The 18,342-nt window shown below is 33.9% G+C and overlaps 1 long non-coding RNA gene across 1 annotated transcript; it reads right to left on the minus strand.

The window, feature by feature from the left end:
• Positions 1-3,522: 3,522 nt before the first annotated feature.
• LOC114916978 (uncharacterized) lies at positions 3,523-8,514 on the minus strand. Its single transcript, XR_003805673.2, has 6 exons — positions 6,459-8,514; positions 6,007-6,058; positions 5,251-5,908; positions 5,029-5,090; positions 4,711-4,933; positions 3,523-4,510 (listed from the first exon to the last, which is right to left on the minus strand). It is a non-coding gene; the product is annotated as an uncharacterized LOC114916978 (long non-coding RNA).
• Positions 8,515-18,342: the final 9,828 nt, after the last annotated feature.

Genomic DNA, 18,342 nt, shown 5'->3' on the forward strand with positions numbered 1-18,342 from the left:
TCGATAGGATCCCAATTCTCAACGACACACATGCTCAATGTCCTCTCAGCCGACTGAACTTCATCATCCTTCTCGGTTACGCCGATTCCTACCTCGGTCTCTAAATTCACAAGTGATATAGGTCTCTCGGACTCACGCCGACGTTTGAGAGAGCTTTCACCGAGTCCCTCCTTCTGAACTAGGGCCCCACCTTCTTTAGCCTTCTCAATTGTTGGGTTTTCAGTCCCAACACCTTTGGAGGCCTCCTGCTACTTCCATAACTTCCTCAATTCCCGATTACTCAGGCTCGCCATATTTTCTGAAAAAACACCCAAATAGCGTCAAAATTTAGTTCAAAACAACACAAGTATCAGAAAAGGTGGACAATGCCAACCTCATTAGGATAAGACCAAATACCTATATACACTTTCAGTTCATGGGGCCTATTTTCTAAGTCTAGGAGCTTAGCCGTGTTGAAACTGGTATTGAGTTCCTCAAGTTTTTTAACATCTTCTCGGTCATTCTCTGACATTGTCTCAGCATCTAACCCTCCGAAAGCTATCGGTTTCTCATTCCAAAATAAAGGGTACCCTTCTAATAGGCTTTCATTGCCCGGTGTACAATGTATCCGAAAATATGATTTCTTGAAATCCTTATACGAAGATTGGAATAGGGACAACAAACCCCGACCGGTCACCCCACTAACTGACACCCAGCTGCTACGTTTGGTTACTCGACCCTCAAAAAAATAAAAGAACTTGCTCGTGGTCGGGATTATTCCGAGACCTAAACACAAAACTTCAAACTCGTGTACGAACGCCCAACTATTTGGGTGCAATTGAGTGAGAGCCACATTTAACGCCCGGAGCACCCCTTTCTCACACTCGGAAAGGGGCCACCTCACCTTAAGCTTTGAAATCAAGGTCATATAGCAAAATGTAAAACGCTCCGCAGAAGTTGTGCTAATGCACACGGGTTCCCTATCTACGCATGGTTCACAAACAACTACATTATCGCCGTTAGAGCACACCACATGATCCCTACAGAAACTATCAATGGCGTCCCAAGAACTTATCAAAGACTCACACTTTAATACATCATCCCTAACCCATTTATACAACTCCCCATAACTTACGGCGGCCATTGGTTAAATAATCCTAAATTAACCTACAACTTGAGGGTTTGCAAGAAAAAACTACCAGAGGATTAGAGTAGATACGCGTACCTAAGGGTTCTCACTCCAAACTTCACCCACTCTAAACACAGTCTCAGAACCACCGTGGACCACCGCAGGTTACGACGGAGAAGAAGGCCACCAGAGACAAAGAGGCGTGAAACAGAAGGCAAAAAGGAAATGTTAAGTTGCAAATGCAACCCATATTTATAGGGATGAGGGGCCGCGCGTGAAGAGTGAAACCCAAGGGTCACTACGCGAGTGGAAGTTGCAACTCCTGACCACAGGGGGTCCCACCTTTCCAACTTTATTAACAGACACTGCTACGTGGCAGTGTCATTACTCATCACCCTGCAAACGCCTGCGACGTAATAAATGTGTGTCCCTTCTTTGGTAAGTTTAAGAGACATCTCTTACCAGATTTCGAGGAGCCACGAATCGAGGTAATGAGTGCATAAATCCCCTCGGTCCGTCCTTTGGTCTAGCCAGGAAAGCGTGTTCGGCTAGAATCTAATTTGAGATCTCTATGGGGGACAGGTCGGCTATACCTAAGCCGACCCCTTGGTTGGCTAAGCCCTTCCGCCTAATAGGCTTAGCGCTGGAGGGCTAGTGTACGGTCTAGGCCAGAATCTGACCTAAGCTCTCTACGTGGGACAGGTCGGCTATACCTAAACTGACCCCCTTGTTGGCTAAGCCCTTCCACCTAATAGGCTCAGCGCTGGAGGGCTTGTGTACGGTCTAGGCCGAAATCCGACCTAAGCTCTCTACGTAGGACAGGTCGGCTATACCTAAGTCGACCCCCTGGTTGGCTAAGCCCTTCCGCCTAATAGGCTCAACGCTGGAGGGCTAGTGTACGGTCCAGGTCGGAATCCGACTTAGGTCCCCTACGTGGGACAAGTCAGCCATAGCTTGAGCCGACCCCCCCTCTCTAGAGTGTCACTCGGCTCGGCTTGTCCACATAGACCAGGTCGGTCACATGCCGATTCCACTCACATATAAGCAAGTACTCGACTAAGCCCCGATTGGCCCCCTCTGTGTGGGCCTGTTCGGTCAGAGGCCGATCTGGTATCCCATAAAGAAGCTGCCCGAGGGAAAGGAAAAAATCCTGCCTTTATTCGCTAAAGATCTCTCATATAGAAGAAAAACGGTAAAAAGGATCCCTATACTCTCGGGGCCCATGAGGCCCACGAAGAGGAAACTATAAAACCTAAAACCCTAGAGTTAAGATGGCAGATTACATTTTTGAATGCTCTGGCTCTAAAGCTTAACCTAGTAAAAAACCCTAGTCCACCCTTGGACCGGAACAATTTTAAAAAGTGAACACAAAAAAGTGTATTTTCTTTTTATATATTGTTATAGGTATATCAATAAAAAAGTCTTATGATACAATTCTTGGGATAAAATGCGGAGAAATAAGATTGAAAAAAATGTATGGTGTAGTAATATAATAATCAATTAAAACATAAGAAGACATTTAGTTTGAGAAAATATATTATATTTTCATTTTCATTTTTACTTTGTTTATTGTTTTCAAAAGATTCAAGATAAAATAGTACAAAAACAACTTTTATTGTTTCCTTTCATTTTTTTCACCTTTTTCTGTATTAATTTTTTTTTAAAAATAGCAAATATAGTGAAAACAAAAAAATAAAAACAGAAAGCATTCTTTTACAAACCTACCGGTCCTTAATTTTCTTTGCCCAATGATAATAATGCAATAGGAAAAAAATGGTAGAGCCTCAACTCTCATGCATGCATTGGAAACACATTTTCAATATAATGCTAATCATTACTTATTTATCATACATTTTTGGAGAGAAAACTGTTCATTGTGAATGAATGAATGGTTTTATATATTTAGTGGTTTTTTTTTATACCCTGTTCTCATATCACATAATAAATCATTAAGATTCCTCAGCTTTCATACCTATAACAGAAAAATACAAATGAAAATACAGGCAGAGCAATTAAAGAGAGAAAAGACTGAAATTTTAACAAGAGAAATATGCATTCCAGTTAGATATGTAGGGCATATAATTTGAGATGTAACGATCATCCAAATCATATTGCTTTAAACATTATCGAATAAGTCAACGTGGTGGCTTTGTACGTAGAACAATTTTCATACAATAAGCATTATTTTTTTAAACAAAAAATATTTGAATAATTAGGGATGTTAAAATCGATTTAATTGAGCAGATCGACTCCCATAGACCAAAACGTGTTAAATTGAATTTCCCTTTTCAACTTTTCAATTAATTAAAATGGTACAACCTGCCAATCCAATGAGATAAACCACTACAAAAAAAAATGTGTGATTTGTGGCGGTTATTTTGGTGGTTTATGGCGGTTAAAAACCGCCACAAATGGCATTACAAGCGTCATTAATAACTACCGGGTCCACAATAGCCAAAAACGGTTTGTAGCGTAGATTTTGTAAACGCTAGTTTTGGTCGCCAGAAAATTCAATCACTTTGTGGCAGTTTTAAAACGCTACAAAATGCATTTTAATGTTACTTGATTTACAGTTTGTGGCGGTTTAAAACCGCCACAAAATCAATCTAAAATTTGCTTGATACAAAATTTGTGACGGTTTTAAACCGCCACAAATGAATGAGAGTACTGAAATGGTACACGCACATAACTTCATCAAGTGCAAAAGTGATTTCATCCTATGAGAGAGAATATCAAAATCAATTTGACTAATGATTTACTTATCATATGCTCCAGAACAATGACAGTCATTTGCCCATAAGAAACCCACGCTTACAACAAATATCAGAGATTGAAGTGATTACAACTAGGACTATTAATCAGAAACTACACACATACAATATCAGTATTTATTTATTGAAAGACAGAGTATCACCTTCCCATATAAAGAAACAAAATTTCTTTGAATCCTCCAACTGAGACATCTCATCCAGGATACCACTGATGGTATTTATCAAATCCGGAGAATTATATGAGAAAGTTTCGTGTGTAAGTAACCATGACATGTAACAAGGATAAGCTTATTGCAATCAACACGACATATATCAAATCCAATATATATTAAAGGCTCATACAAACAATTAAAGTGCAACAATCAACATACCTTGCTTATATATATATATACCACAGAAGAATGCCATCTTTTGCAAGATCAAAAATATCATTTGTAGCTGGGTCCAATGGAAGATAATGCTTCAAAAATGGATCATCACCAAGGTAGTTGTTTATATGGGCAACATAGCAGGCTTTTTCTGATTCACTGATTGTGTGAAGAAGGGTGGTTATGGAATCCTTGAGGAATGATGAAGAGTGCCTCCTACCACCTTGTTCTGTTGTAGCTTGGGTTCGCAAATTCAAATATGCCTGCATGAAAAATCTAATTAATTGGAAGGTTACCTACATTAAGTAACATACATTATATTTAATATTATATAGCACATGATCTGTTTCATTTCTACAACTAATTTCAACGTAACATCCTTTATTATAACTTCACAACATGGAAAAGTTATCTAATCTAATAAAATTGAAAAAGAAAGAGTCAAAGATGCCAAACTACTAACCTTTATGAAGGCTTCAAAATCAATTTCATTGGTAATGTCAGTCCCTAATTCACCCAAGATCCCCCTAATCTCATCTTCCTTGTACATGTCTCTAAATGTGTTTAGCTTCGCCATTAAAGGTGGCAGATTCTCCATCTCCAGCATCACCAAAGCTATCAATATTCAGAAGAACTTTTCCACCACGTTTGCTTCTCCATGAAGGAATGTCAGAAAGATACATAACCTGGAACAACAATAACTTATTGCTTGAGTAAAGATATCACACAAAAAATGTAGTATCATAATATACAAACAACAAGATATAGATATGAAACACACCTTCAGAAAGTGTACAGCTAATTCAGCTTGAAAACCATCTCCCATCTGAACAAGTGCATGATCTGGTTTATTTCGCAGAAGTTTAATTCTCACAATATTCCCATAAACAGAGAACAAGTTGAATAGTTTATCCTCGTCAATTATCTTAAATAAGCAAATTTCAAGCTAAATGAGCTGAGATATGGAGAGAACTTTCTAGAAGAAGCTTAACAAAATGCTTACATCAGGATTCAGATTTGATACAAGAATTGGACACCTGTCATTTGTCCCAGTTATTCCAGGAGGCAAACCTCCCCCAAAGGCAGCTACAATGGCTGCAGAATTTCCCATCTATAATTGAAAAATAATAATAAATAAGTTGTTTTGTTTTTTCAAAAAGAAAGAAAGCATCTCCATTTCATGCATTTTTGTTGTCATTTTACTAAAAATTAAAAGATAAAATTATATGTTCATATTATCATGTCATTTATCTCAAAGTGGAAAGAGATCTCATAGTTCAAGAAGCCAAAACCCAACACACAAGCTCCTCCCCTCTCCCAATTAAACCCCAATTTGGAAAGAAAAACCAACTTTAAAGCGAAAGCCAGCTTTCAAAAGAAGAAAACGGGACAAACATTAGTACATTAAAAAATGATGATAACTTCTTATATTTAACTATACAAGAATATAATATCTAATTGGGACTTCAACTTGATGTGAAAAATACCCACCCGCGGAAATCCAGTTGGAAAGAGGAAAATAGGACAAACATTAGTACATTAACAAATGACAAAATATGACAAACAAACCAGACCAACCAAAGCAGTTTAAAATAGTTATCACATGTCCTGGCTCCAGAACCTTGAGCAGCATACATGTTTCCTCCATCACCATATCCAGGCTGCTTAACAATAGACAAAAGGAAAAGTATATATATTAGAATGAACTTCATAAATATTTGATTCATTAATAGATAAATAAAGAACCAACATAACATACTTGTGAAGGCCTGCCTTTCTACTCTGTAGGGAGATTTGGGTTTGTGAAGTCCCTATGAAAGATAAAATAAAGTCAACAATGTGATAAATAAGATGTCAAAAAGAGATTAACAAATGAACTATGGTTGGGATTTCATAGGCTATTCTATATATGGTACTTGCGCATCATTATTTAATTTCCATTTCATCCAATATAGTATACTGGAGTATCATAGACATGATATGGCTTATATATATATAATTGTGTATCTTTCCAAAACACTGATCCATCTTTAATCTCCAATTGACAATGGCTGAGCTAAAAGTAAAATTAAAACTGTCTTAACAGAATCATCAATAGCCTTAACAGAATATCAAAATATGGTTCCAAACCCTAAGCCCCAAACCATTTGTCCTTGTAATTAGCAAATCATCAATAGCCTTAACAGAGTCAAAGTTTCCAACACAAAATACCTGTAGATTCATCATTTGAATGCCAGATTATCACAATCGACGAGCGAATCGAAGTAATAATCACAACGTTGCCTCTGAATACACCCAAGCTCGAACGCACAACTTTTCAAACTGAAATCGTCGAGTCTGCCGCTCTCCGACAACGAATCTATGTAACGTCTATGTGAATTGAATGCTCACGCTCATGGCAATAGCATGTAAAATTTTGAGCGAAAAAGATGAAAAAGAAGTTCGAACGTGCCTTTGATATTTTGAATTTAACTTAACATTTTTATTTTTATTCTTTTAACAATAATAAAAAATATTTTAATTGAATTGGTCACGTGGCTGCACGAAGAGCTAGCAACGACATAAATAGGTATTTTAAACATTGTGGCGGTTTTAAACTGCCGAAAATTAAAATATTTTGTGGCGGTTATAATAATCGCTAGAAATACAACACGTTTTGGTAGTTTATTGAAACCGCAAAAAAAACGCTACAAATTAATTAATTTTTTGTAGTGACGTTAGGTTAAGTTGAGTTGCATTGCCCTATTTATTTGATCGACTTATATTTTTGTTAACTTTTATATATTAACATTGGCTCATGGTATTTTATTAGTGATTTATTTCATTTATTAAGATTTATTTCGTTTATTAAGATTTATTTGTAATGGTATTTTATTGTGTATTTATTGTTGTTGATGAACTTATTTGTGGTTGTGGAGAAAAGAAAGACATTAAACAGGTGAGTTAAATAGTGTCAATCAAAAGTTCATATTTTTTTTGAAATAGTGAAGTAGTAACAAAATTGTAAGAATGCAGATAAACAAGTACGTCAGAAGAACACAAAATAATTTTATACTATGTCTCAACTATTGAGACTATATCCAATTCTTGATCAAATTTAATATAATTTCATTATCTTTTACCAAGATACAAGTATTCTTTTACAAATCATTTATGACTTAACCTAATTATTCTTTGACTTACCTCTTCAAGTAATTACCTAAGTATTCCTTGACACAAAGCCTCTTTAGGCTTCAAACACCCAAGTATTCTTTTACTAATAAGTCTCTCTAGGTTCAAAGAAATAGTTATTCTTTTACAAATAACAAACAAATATTTTTTTTACAGACAAATTTTTCCAAGCTCAACGCAATAACACTGAGTTAAAATTAGGTAAGATAATTATGTTAGTCGTCTTACTTTCAAGACGTGATATAACAATATTAAGTAGAAGACTTATACATAGAAAGAATGAATATACTTTTAAAATATGTGTTTCTCTTCTCTATGTTTTTTAACTCTTCAAGTTTCTTATCTAGGTGCTTCAATGAAGATAATCATTACAAATCCTTAAATGTCTCTCAAAGGCTTACTTAATATATCTTAAATTATCATTCCTTGTAGAGAAAAGTGTCTGTTAGTGCATTAATTACTTGCATTAAATGTATTTCACCAAATTGTTACTTTTTATCTGGTCAAGAAAGTTACTTATTACCTTTAAGGTACTAAACAGGTGAAGTCATGCATATGTTAGTTCAAAAATAACTTTTCTCTAAGGATTTTTGTCATTTAAGAGATTTGCTTGTCTTTTTCTGACATAAAACATGTATTCTTGTTCTTTTATCATCGTCGATACTAAGGAAGCTAATTTACTTCAATTTTTTAAGGAATCATGTACACAAAGACTGGTTTTAGTTATCATACATCTTAAATGATAGGTTAAAACCCTTATTTGGTCCCTTATAATATTTTTTTGTTTCAATTTAGTCCCACTTTAATTTTTGGTTTCAATTTGGTCCCTAATAATTTAAATTATTGCAATTTGGTACTTCCGTCCAAATGATTTAAACGGAGTTAACTGTTGGCCATGTGGATGCTAGGTGGATGCCACGTAGATTCCATGTAGATGGATGCCAAATTCCTCGAATACACCTGGAACTAGAATGACCCGTTCTGGTTACACTATTGGTGTGTAAATTTGGAATCTGGAATGGGCCGTTCTGAACCTAGAACGGCCCTTTCTAACACCAGAACGGGATGTTCTGGCTTCAGAACGGGACGTTCTGATTTTAGAACGGGACGTTTTGGTTTCAGAACGGCCTGTTCCAATTGCAAAATTAACACATGACATGTGCATGCAGAACGGGCTGTTCTGGTTTCAGAACGGACCGTTCTGGTTCCAGGTGTATTCGTGAAATTTGGCATCCACCTATGCATCTACGTGACATCCACGTGACCAACAGTTAACTCTGTTTAAATCATTTGGACGGAAGTCCCAAATTGAAATAATTTAAATTATTGGGTACCAAATTGAAACCAAAAATTAAAGTGGGACTAAATTGAAACAAAAAAAATATTATAAGGGACCAAATAAGGGTTTTAACCTAAATGATATGAATTCAAAATAAATGTCTTACAAATGAAGTGTTTCGTCTGTTAGACTTTTTTTTTTATCAAGATAACTAACTGATCATCTTAATGCATTTGTCTTATTAAATGATGTGAAAAACTTTTCTCTAGAAAAATGTCTATGTTTGTTATCACTAAAACTTATAATTTGAGGATCCAAGATCGTTTTTAGACCTAACAATAAACATATTAAGTACATGGTTTCCCATTGAACATTTGATTCATTACTACATTTTATAATAATTTTTATTTCTTTTTTAGTTATATTTGATAATACAATTTGAAGAAAAAAATTAAAATAAATAAAATTAAAATAGTTTATAATTTTTTTAATGAATTAAGGGGTCAATCCAACCCAATTCACAAACTCATTGGGTTGGGTTCAGTTGGAATTTTTGAACCAATGAAGAAATAAGTCCAACCTAACTCAATATTCAGTGAGTTGAAGGTAGATTGAATTGGATTAAATTGGCCCGATTCACAACCATATGAGTAATTTGTCATCATAATCTTGAATAATTAAACATTTAATGAGTTTGTAATGACCTAACAAGTCTCTACATTTACTACATCACATCAATTAAGCAACGAAAAACATAACCATCATCTAACCTAGGATTCTCATACAAGTAGTACCCAAATATAAATGCAATAAGTAAACTTAAAATAATCCTTGTCCATATCAACTTTGAAAACATAAAGTCTCTTAATGGGATTACAACATGTTGCAATTGCAAAAATGAAATGGGATGACGAAAACTTATTAAAAGATAAGAAGTAGTAATCTATGTTTATTTTAAGGAAAAACATTAGAAAAACTGTAAAATAGAAAATGATCTACGAAAACATTTTGAGCTCGAGAGTCGATTTGTGTGTAGAGAAAGTATTAACACTCTATAATACCCATCATAAATGTTGAGAAATTAAGCAAAATTTATTGTAATCATATTTGTGTGAAAAAAAATAAATACGAAATAATAACACAAAAAATTGATAATAAAGTTTGGCTAATTATGCCTATGTTTCCAGGTCGCTACATGTATATTATTGAAAAGGCAAAAATATAAATAATAGTTGCAAATACTCAACTCACAATCCAAATTGACCAAAAAAAACAAAATATTATTTTTTAAACTCATCTTTTCTCTCCCTTTTTCTTTATAGTAATTGGAATTGCATTTTATCGTTATAGGATAGTGTTATTTAAACATTCATGCAAGGTTTTTATTCCTCTCATTTTTGTTCTCTTATGCATTCCTTTAAACCTATTGTTTTCATATTTTTTTCTCAATAAAGGAATATGTGCTTCACATCTCTTTTATTTGCATGACTAAATCCAACAATCTCCCACTTGAAGACTGATTTCAGTATGTCTTCACATCTCGATCAATGTAGCAAGCTTATCTTGTCTTTTATTCTAGTAGGTCAACTAAAGTTAGCACAACTTCAAATTTTCAATGGTTACTACCTTTGTTAACCTTTTTGGTAGGTTCTTACTTACCAGAATCTTTGTCAATGTTAGCACCTCATCTTTAATAAAAGATCTGATGAGGTGATAATAGAGGCCAATGTGCTTTGTTCTAGAATGAAATGCTAAATTATTTGCCAAATGTATCACACTTTAACTATCACTATGCAAAACACTCTTATCCTAGATGAATCTCAACTTTATTAATAGTCCCTAAAGTCATACCCATTCTTTATTGGTTTCTATTACAATTACATACTTAGTTTCTATAGTGGATAAAGTAACAATATTCTATATTTGTGACATCCAACTAACAATTGTAGTACTAATAGTGAAAATGTAACTTACAGTACTTCTTTGGTGTTCGACTTCACCTCCAAAGTCTACATGTACATAGTGTTGTACTTTTAATTCTCCTTTACTAAAGTAGAAACATTTCTTTATAGTGTCTCCCAGGTACCTCAAAATCCACTTAACTGATTCTCAATGAGCTTTACCTAGATTTGACATAAACCTACTAACAACTCCCACTACATGGCCAATGTTTGACCTCATACAAACCATCGAATACATCAAACTTTCGATGGCTAAAGCATACGAAATCTTAGCCATTAACTCTTTCTCCTCCTCTATCTGAGGGGACTAATCCTTAGATAAGCGAAAATGATTGGCCAAAGGTGTGATGACCGACTTGGCATCACCCATGTTAAATCTTTGCAAAATATGATTGATATACTCTGCCTGAGATAATTGCAAAATACCTTTTTTATTATCTCTCTTGATTTTTATTTTGAGGATCCTTTTTGTTAGACCCAAGTCTTTCGTGTCAAATTTTGTTGACAATTGCTGCTTTAAGTTTCTAATCCCATCCATATCTAAACTAGCTACTAACATATCATCAACATAAAGTAGCACAATGATATGACTAGACTTATATCTCTTGAAGAAACAATAGTTTTCATTGTTGCACTTCTGAAAAACTTTCCTTGTGTATGAAGCTTTTGAACTTCTTGTACCACTGTCTTGGAGCTTGTTTCAAGCCATACAAACTTTTCTTCAATCCATACACCATATTCTTTTTCCCTTTTTTTTTTTGAAACCTTTAGGTTGAGGCACATAAATCTCTTCATCTATGTCTCTATGATGAAATGCAGTCTTCACATCTATTTGTTCAAGGTAGAGCCTTTCACTAGCAATGATACTTAAGATTGATCTGATAGTATTAAGCTTCATAATTGGAGCAAAGATTTTAGTGTAATCAAATCCTTCCTTTTGTTAAAATCCTTTAACAACTAATGAAGCTTTATATCTCTTGGAGCCATCATAATCCTCCTTCACCTAATACACCCATTTGTTGTGAAGTGTCTTCTTTGCAATAAGTAATGCTACTAGTTCCTATGTTTGATTGGATATTAAAGACTTCATCTCATCTTTCATGGAAAGCTTCCAATTACTAGCATCTGTAGTTTGACATGCTTCCTCATAGTTTTCAAGCTCTCCTTCATCAGCTAACAATATATAATTCAGGTATTCCATATTAGGCATATGAGACAAATAAGACCTTCTCAAAATAAAAGCTGGACTAGAAGGCTCTAATGTGTTAAGTTATTGGTGTTGTTATTTTCAATTGATCCTTCTGGTTGAGGAGTCTCAATTATAGAAGTTTTTGGGACACCATCCACTTCTACATTCATTGGCCTACTTATTCTAAGTTGCTAGTGTACATGTTGTCATTGTCCTTGTACATCACTTTTTCATTGAAGATCACATCTCTACTATGAATCATCTTTTTTTTTTTTTTCATTATGCCATAGGGGGTAGCCAAACTCATCCTCATAATAATCGATGAAATCATGAAATTGCACTTCTTCAATTTAGGATCAAGCTTATTCTTGCCTTGATCACTAATGTGCACATATGATACATAACCAAAAACTCTAAGATGTGAGAGTTTTACCTCTTTTTTGTTTCGTACATCTCTTGGTATTTTATGCTCCAATGGTACCAATGAACCTTGATTGTTTACGTAAGCTACTGTGTTGATTGAAAATACTTTAGGAAGCCTGACTACAAATGCAAGCTTTTGACTCTTTCAATCAACAATTCAATTCATATACGCTCAGCTACACCATTATGTTGAAGAAAACATGGCACAATCCTCTCCATTTTGATCTCATGCTTATAACAAAACTTATTAAATTTGACATCTTTATATTCACCATCATTGTTAGTTTTAGCTTTTTGATCTTCAATCTTGTCTCATTTTATGGCTTTCCAAATCTTGAAAGCATCAAATTCTTTAGACTTATGTCTTAGAAAGAATACTCATACCTTCCTAGAGTGATCATCAATAAAAGTCATGAAGTATTGCTTCTCACCAATGGATGGAACAGATAATCTATGATTTGCATCTTCTAAAAGTTAAAGTTTGAACCATTGAACTTTTCAATTTTCACCTTTCCTTCATCTACAACCATTTCTTCCACTCAAATTTGACTTCTTCCGGATCTTTTATAACATTTTTGAGAATTGATAGAAATCACCATTAGAGCTCTTGATACCAATTGTTAAGAAATTACACAAATATTCCTGAAATAAAATTTCTAAGAAACAAAATAAATGTGAAATAATAACACAAAAAATTAATATAAAAAAAATTAGCTAATTGTGCCTACATCTCCGGGTCGTTGCATATATATTATTAAAAAGGGAGAAAATAAACACTCAATTCACAATTCAAATACATCCAATAAAATAAAATAGTATTTTATATACTCTTATGTTATTTATTTAAAAATGATTTTATATTATTTTAATGAAAATAAAAATTATTATCATGAAAAAAAAAGACAAATATTAATTTTTTATTCTTTGACTCGATGGGAATGATTTCTTACTTCTACATGTATAATGGAGAATCAGAGTCAAGTAATTCTTTGTAGAAAATAGTTTGTATTGATATTTTTTAATAAAATTTTATTTTTTAGTAAATTTAGGATTTCTAAGTTGTTTCACCTTAAACATCCTAAAGTATAAAATTGAAAAAGGTGTATACCATATTTGATGCAATGAGACACCACTAATTTCAAGGCAAAATGGATTTCAATTTTGTTTATGGGCAATCCTATTATAAGGTAATTAAATGAATATAATTTTTCAAAAACATATTTTTAAATAAAATTATTAAATATTCATTTTAACATGTTATTTTTCATTTGTAGATTTATTTGATCAATATTTTGGGCCAAAATAAAAATTCAATAGGTTTTGACGTAGTTCAAGGACAAAATTCAATAGAAGACCCAAGTGATTTTGTATTTGGAAGGGGTTTGCTGATAGGAGATGGTAAAATAACTCTAGAAAGAGCATGTGTTGTTTACTTCAAAACATATTAAATGGTTGAAGACATTAAATAGTTCACAACTTGAAGAATTTTTCTTAGTATCTTTTATCAACAACATAGATGCTTCTTTATTATACATTATAAATAGAGTTACATCAAGTATGTATAAAGTTTGAGGCCATAATTCTACACTCTCATCCCAATTAGTTTAGAATTAAACAAATAGGTGGACTAAATCAAAATTGCTCTAGTCTAATATGTGTCTGCCCATTATGAATATGAGTCATTCAAAACCATGGACACTTATGCACAACTAGTTTGTAATCAAACAAATAAATGACCCAAGTCCAATCTGCTCTACTTCAACATTTGTCGGCCCATTATATATGAATATCAGTCATACACAATAATGCATACCTACAAACAATAATATTACCATATGTTTTCTTTACAATTTATAATATACATCACATACAAGGATAGATATGTGTTCATGAGTTGGCTTCCTGACTTTTTTCATATTGTAATTGTGCAAATAAAAAGTTGTTCTTCTTCAAGAGAAATCGTGTATCATTTTAGAAGGCAAAGGTAACCCAATTACAACTATAAGTTTTTTGAACCACCAAAATAAGAAGAATATTACTGCTAAACTCTCTTCATTGTCATCGAATTTTGTTGCAATTGACATTACTTTCAAAGTGAACACAAAAATAATTAAAAGCAAATATTATTATAAATCTTCAATATTTCTTATTTTAATGTTTTATTATATGCAAATGCAAAACTCATAAATCGGATAATGGAAGTGAAAAAATTACATCAATTTTAATGATATGGCCATTATGGCCATTTAGCCTCAGTATGGTGCGGGTCTGCCATTTTGCGTATGGCAACCATTATGGCGGTAATGACATGACGGTTTACGGCAGTCATAGCGCCTGTTTTAGGCTCTTTTTTTTTTCATTTTTTTAGGTTTGGGCCCAGTTTTTTTTTCGAGTTTGGGCATTCCATTTTCCTGAATAGGTTCGCGGCGAAACCTAACTCTAAAGTTCTAAAAATTGTCTCCTACATGCAATGTCAACGGCGCGCCTCGTTTGGCGAGTTTTGCGACCGTCATCGCCTCCAATGCGATCACCACCACGTGAACAATTTTGTGTTGCTTCTCCCTCCATGCGCGATTCGCTCCTTCTCTCTCTGCGCGCTATTTTGCTCGGCTCCGCTCCTTTTCCCTCTGCGTGCGATTCTCTCCTTCTCCCTCCGCACGTGATTCTGCACCTTCTCCCTCCGCCTGTGATTCTTTCCTTCTCCCTCTGCACACAATTTTTCACCTTCTCCCTCTGTGCGCCTCCTCCTTTGTGTTCTATTGCCGCCTCCGATGTGACCACCATAGTCTATGACAATGTTAAGGGAGGTAGAATCAAACACCGAGTCACTAACAGTGTCATCTTCCAATTCCATTAATTCTAAAGAGGACTAATGTTGCCTGGAAGTACTATACACTAGTGAGAGAATGATACAAATGAGATTTTTTGTAACTATTGTCGAAAGGTTATGAAAGGAGGTATCACAAGGGTGAAACAACATTTGATTGGAAAGGCATGCAATGTTACAGCTTGTTTGATAGCTCCTAAAGCTGTCAAGGTTGAGATATTAAGGGCAGCTATGGATGGTAAGAAGCAGAAGCAAAATGAAGCATTGAAGAAGGCAATGCAAGAGATTAAAGCATAATGTGGAGAAGGATTTATGGAAATTGAAAGTTCTAATGCTCGACTACCTCCTGTTGGTGATTTCAAATTGAAGGATACTAGGAAGGGACCTATGGACTCGAGCATAAAAGACTACATGACTTGGTATTTTTCAAGTAATAATCAAGCACTCCATCGAATGTATAACCTTAAGGATGAAATGGATCCAATTAGTCTCAATGGGATTGATGATTGCAATGAGTGGCTAATTGGAGAGATGGATAGGGAAGAAGGTGAAGATGAAAGGGTTCATGAAGGAGATGATGACCTTACTTGGAGACAAGTTTATCAAGCTTCAGGACTTGATGAGCCTAAACAATACACTAGGCGTCACAAAAGGAGAGGGGCAAGCTGAGAGGGGCAAGTAGGAACTGTTAGAAAAGAATGGCCAAATCCAAGAGGGGGGGTGAATTGGATTCAATGACCCTTTAAAAATTTATCAGAGTTTTTGGATCTTCACTTTCAATTACAAACTTTTCTATGACAGAATTCTCACTTGAAGCACTTCTCAAGACTTGTTATGATAATATGAATGCAATATGCTAACTTGATTACAACATCATGAGGTTCATCAACAATGTTCAATTTACAGATTTAAAACATCAAGAATTACATTCACTTGTTAATCAAATTTTATCTTCCTTAAAACTCAATCAAGAAATTACACAACAAGAGATAAGGTTGAAGAAGATTGCACAAGTCTTTTATACTGGTTCAGCCACTCCACATGTGACCTACATCCAGTCCTTAATCACCACCTGATTAAGATTTTTCCACTATCTTTAAGCAAGAAGGTTTACAAGCAAACACACATGCATATACTTCACTACTAAAAGATAATCACTTTCTTGACCCCAAGAAAGTACCCCTTGTAGATCCCACTACAAGAACCTTAATCACTTGAGAAACCCTTCTCAAGATTTTCCACAAAGATTCACAAAGAAACAAAAATGAAACGAATTCACCTGGAATTCTTGAACAATTCTTTGTCCTTCTCTTTCAAGAGTATGATGATGATGATGATTTTCACAAGTTCTTTCACAAATGTTTTTCTTCTTGGAATTTCACAAAGAAACCTTTCCAAGATGTCACACAGACTCTCTAAAGTGCTTTTAGAAGTTGATTATCAGTTCTCACTCAATTGTCTTATGTTTCAAAATAGTTCAAGTCTATTTATAAAAGTTCAAACCTAGATAATCGATTATTTTAAAGAATAATCGATTATTTTGTTCTTCAGATTTCTGGAAATCAACCAAGAACAATTTAATCGATTATTTAGCTGGATAATCGATTATTCCAGAGAGTTGTTTCTGAAATAATCGATTATTTTGGCAAATAATCGATTATTACAGCAAGGCATTCCACTTAGCCCATTTGCTGAAAAAATCGATTATATTTAACAATAATCGATTATTTTGAGTCAGTTCTTAAAACTTCATTTTAAGTCTCAAAATAATTTTCCAATGTTCTCAACTCATCATCATCTACTCCCTACTTGATTTTAGACAAGATTTGCTTAATGCACAAAGCACACACACAAGCACAAATATAACAATTCTTTTAACACTTTATTTCCTAAACACTATTACATAGCTATACTTCAAAGCATTTTTCTTGAACTTCCTTGACTTTGTTTTTGTGTTCAATGTTGTTGTTGCACACTTGTTGTCTCCGGCTGTTGTGATCATCAAAACTCTTTTTCAGCTCTCCTAAGCTCAACAGGAACATCTACTAATCCTTCTAAAAGAGCCAAAGGAGTAGCTTCAAAGAATAAGGGGAAAAAGGTTGAAGAAGTTGAGGCATCAGAAGATTCTAGAAGTGAGGAGGAGGAATTAGTGCCAAATGCTAATTTCATACATTCAAATGGAGAAGAAGCTGAAGGATTTTTAAATGAGCAACATCATCATGTGGAAATTAATTATGTAGACATTGATAGGGATGAAGAGGATTAAACAAAATAATTTTAGGAATTGTCATTGTGTTTTGCTATTTTTTAACATTATTTCTTTGTTTTGATGGCTATTTAATGTTGAAGATTGAAGAATCTACATCTGGAAGATGTTCCCTAGAAGTTTTAGTTTTGATGTTTTGCTCATGTTGCTTTTTATTTTAAGCCTATGTCAAAAGGATAATGTATTGTTTGTTTAAAAGATTAGGCTTGTATGTGTTTGTTTGTTATGTGTTAAAAATTAGTAATTAACATGAAGGTGAAAATATCATAATACTCATTTTTCTTATTTCATTCATTGTTGAGAACATGAAGTATTAATTTACTGAGTGTTTGAGACTTTAAATGAAAACTTGAAAACATCAGAAATTTTCTGAGTTAAGGAATAGATTACCTGAACTGGTAATAGATTACCTGACTCATGTTGAAAAACTGATTGATACTGGAATAATCGATTACCATGTGTGGTAATAGATTACCAAACTGATTCTGATGATTTCAAGAGGAAAAAGGATCGTGTTAATCGATTACCTCTTTAAAGTAATCGATTACCTCTGTTCCAAATGTGAGTTTTGTGTTATTTTGGCATCGTGTTAATCGATTACCATGTTAGGTAATAGATTAAAACAGGAGCTGAAACAATTAGTTCAGTTATTCTAACTCGTGGTAATAGATTACCATCACAGGTAATAGATTATCTCCGTTATGAATATAACTGAAATAACTGTTTCCTTGCACATGAAAATTATCTTTAAATAAGATTAAAACTGAAGCTTTTAAAAGAGAATTTTCACACACGGAAAGAAGAGAAATACTTACACGAACAAGAGAGACTTTTTTTTAGAATACACATTACTGCAAAAGAGAAAAAGATTTTCTGAAAAAGAAAGAAAGAACATATCTGCTGAAAATCAACTTTTGGAAAAAGAAGTGTGCAAGATCAATTCAAGAAGATGAAGTTCATATAGAAAATTCATTCTAAA

This window comes from Cajanus cajan, chromosome 9 (genome assembly GCF_000230855.2).
Source record: "Cajanus cajan strain Asha chromosome 9, NIPB_CcT2T_4, whole genome shotgun sequence".
NCBI classification, from domain to species: Eukaryota; Viridiplantae; Streptophyta; class Magnoliopsida; order Fabales; family Fabaceae; genus Cajanus; species Cajanus cajan.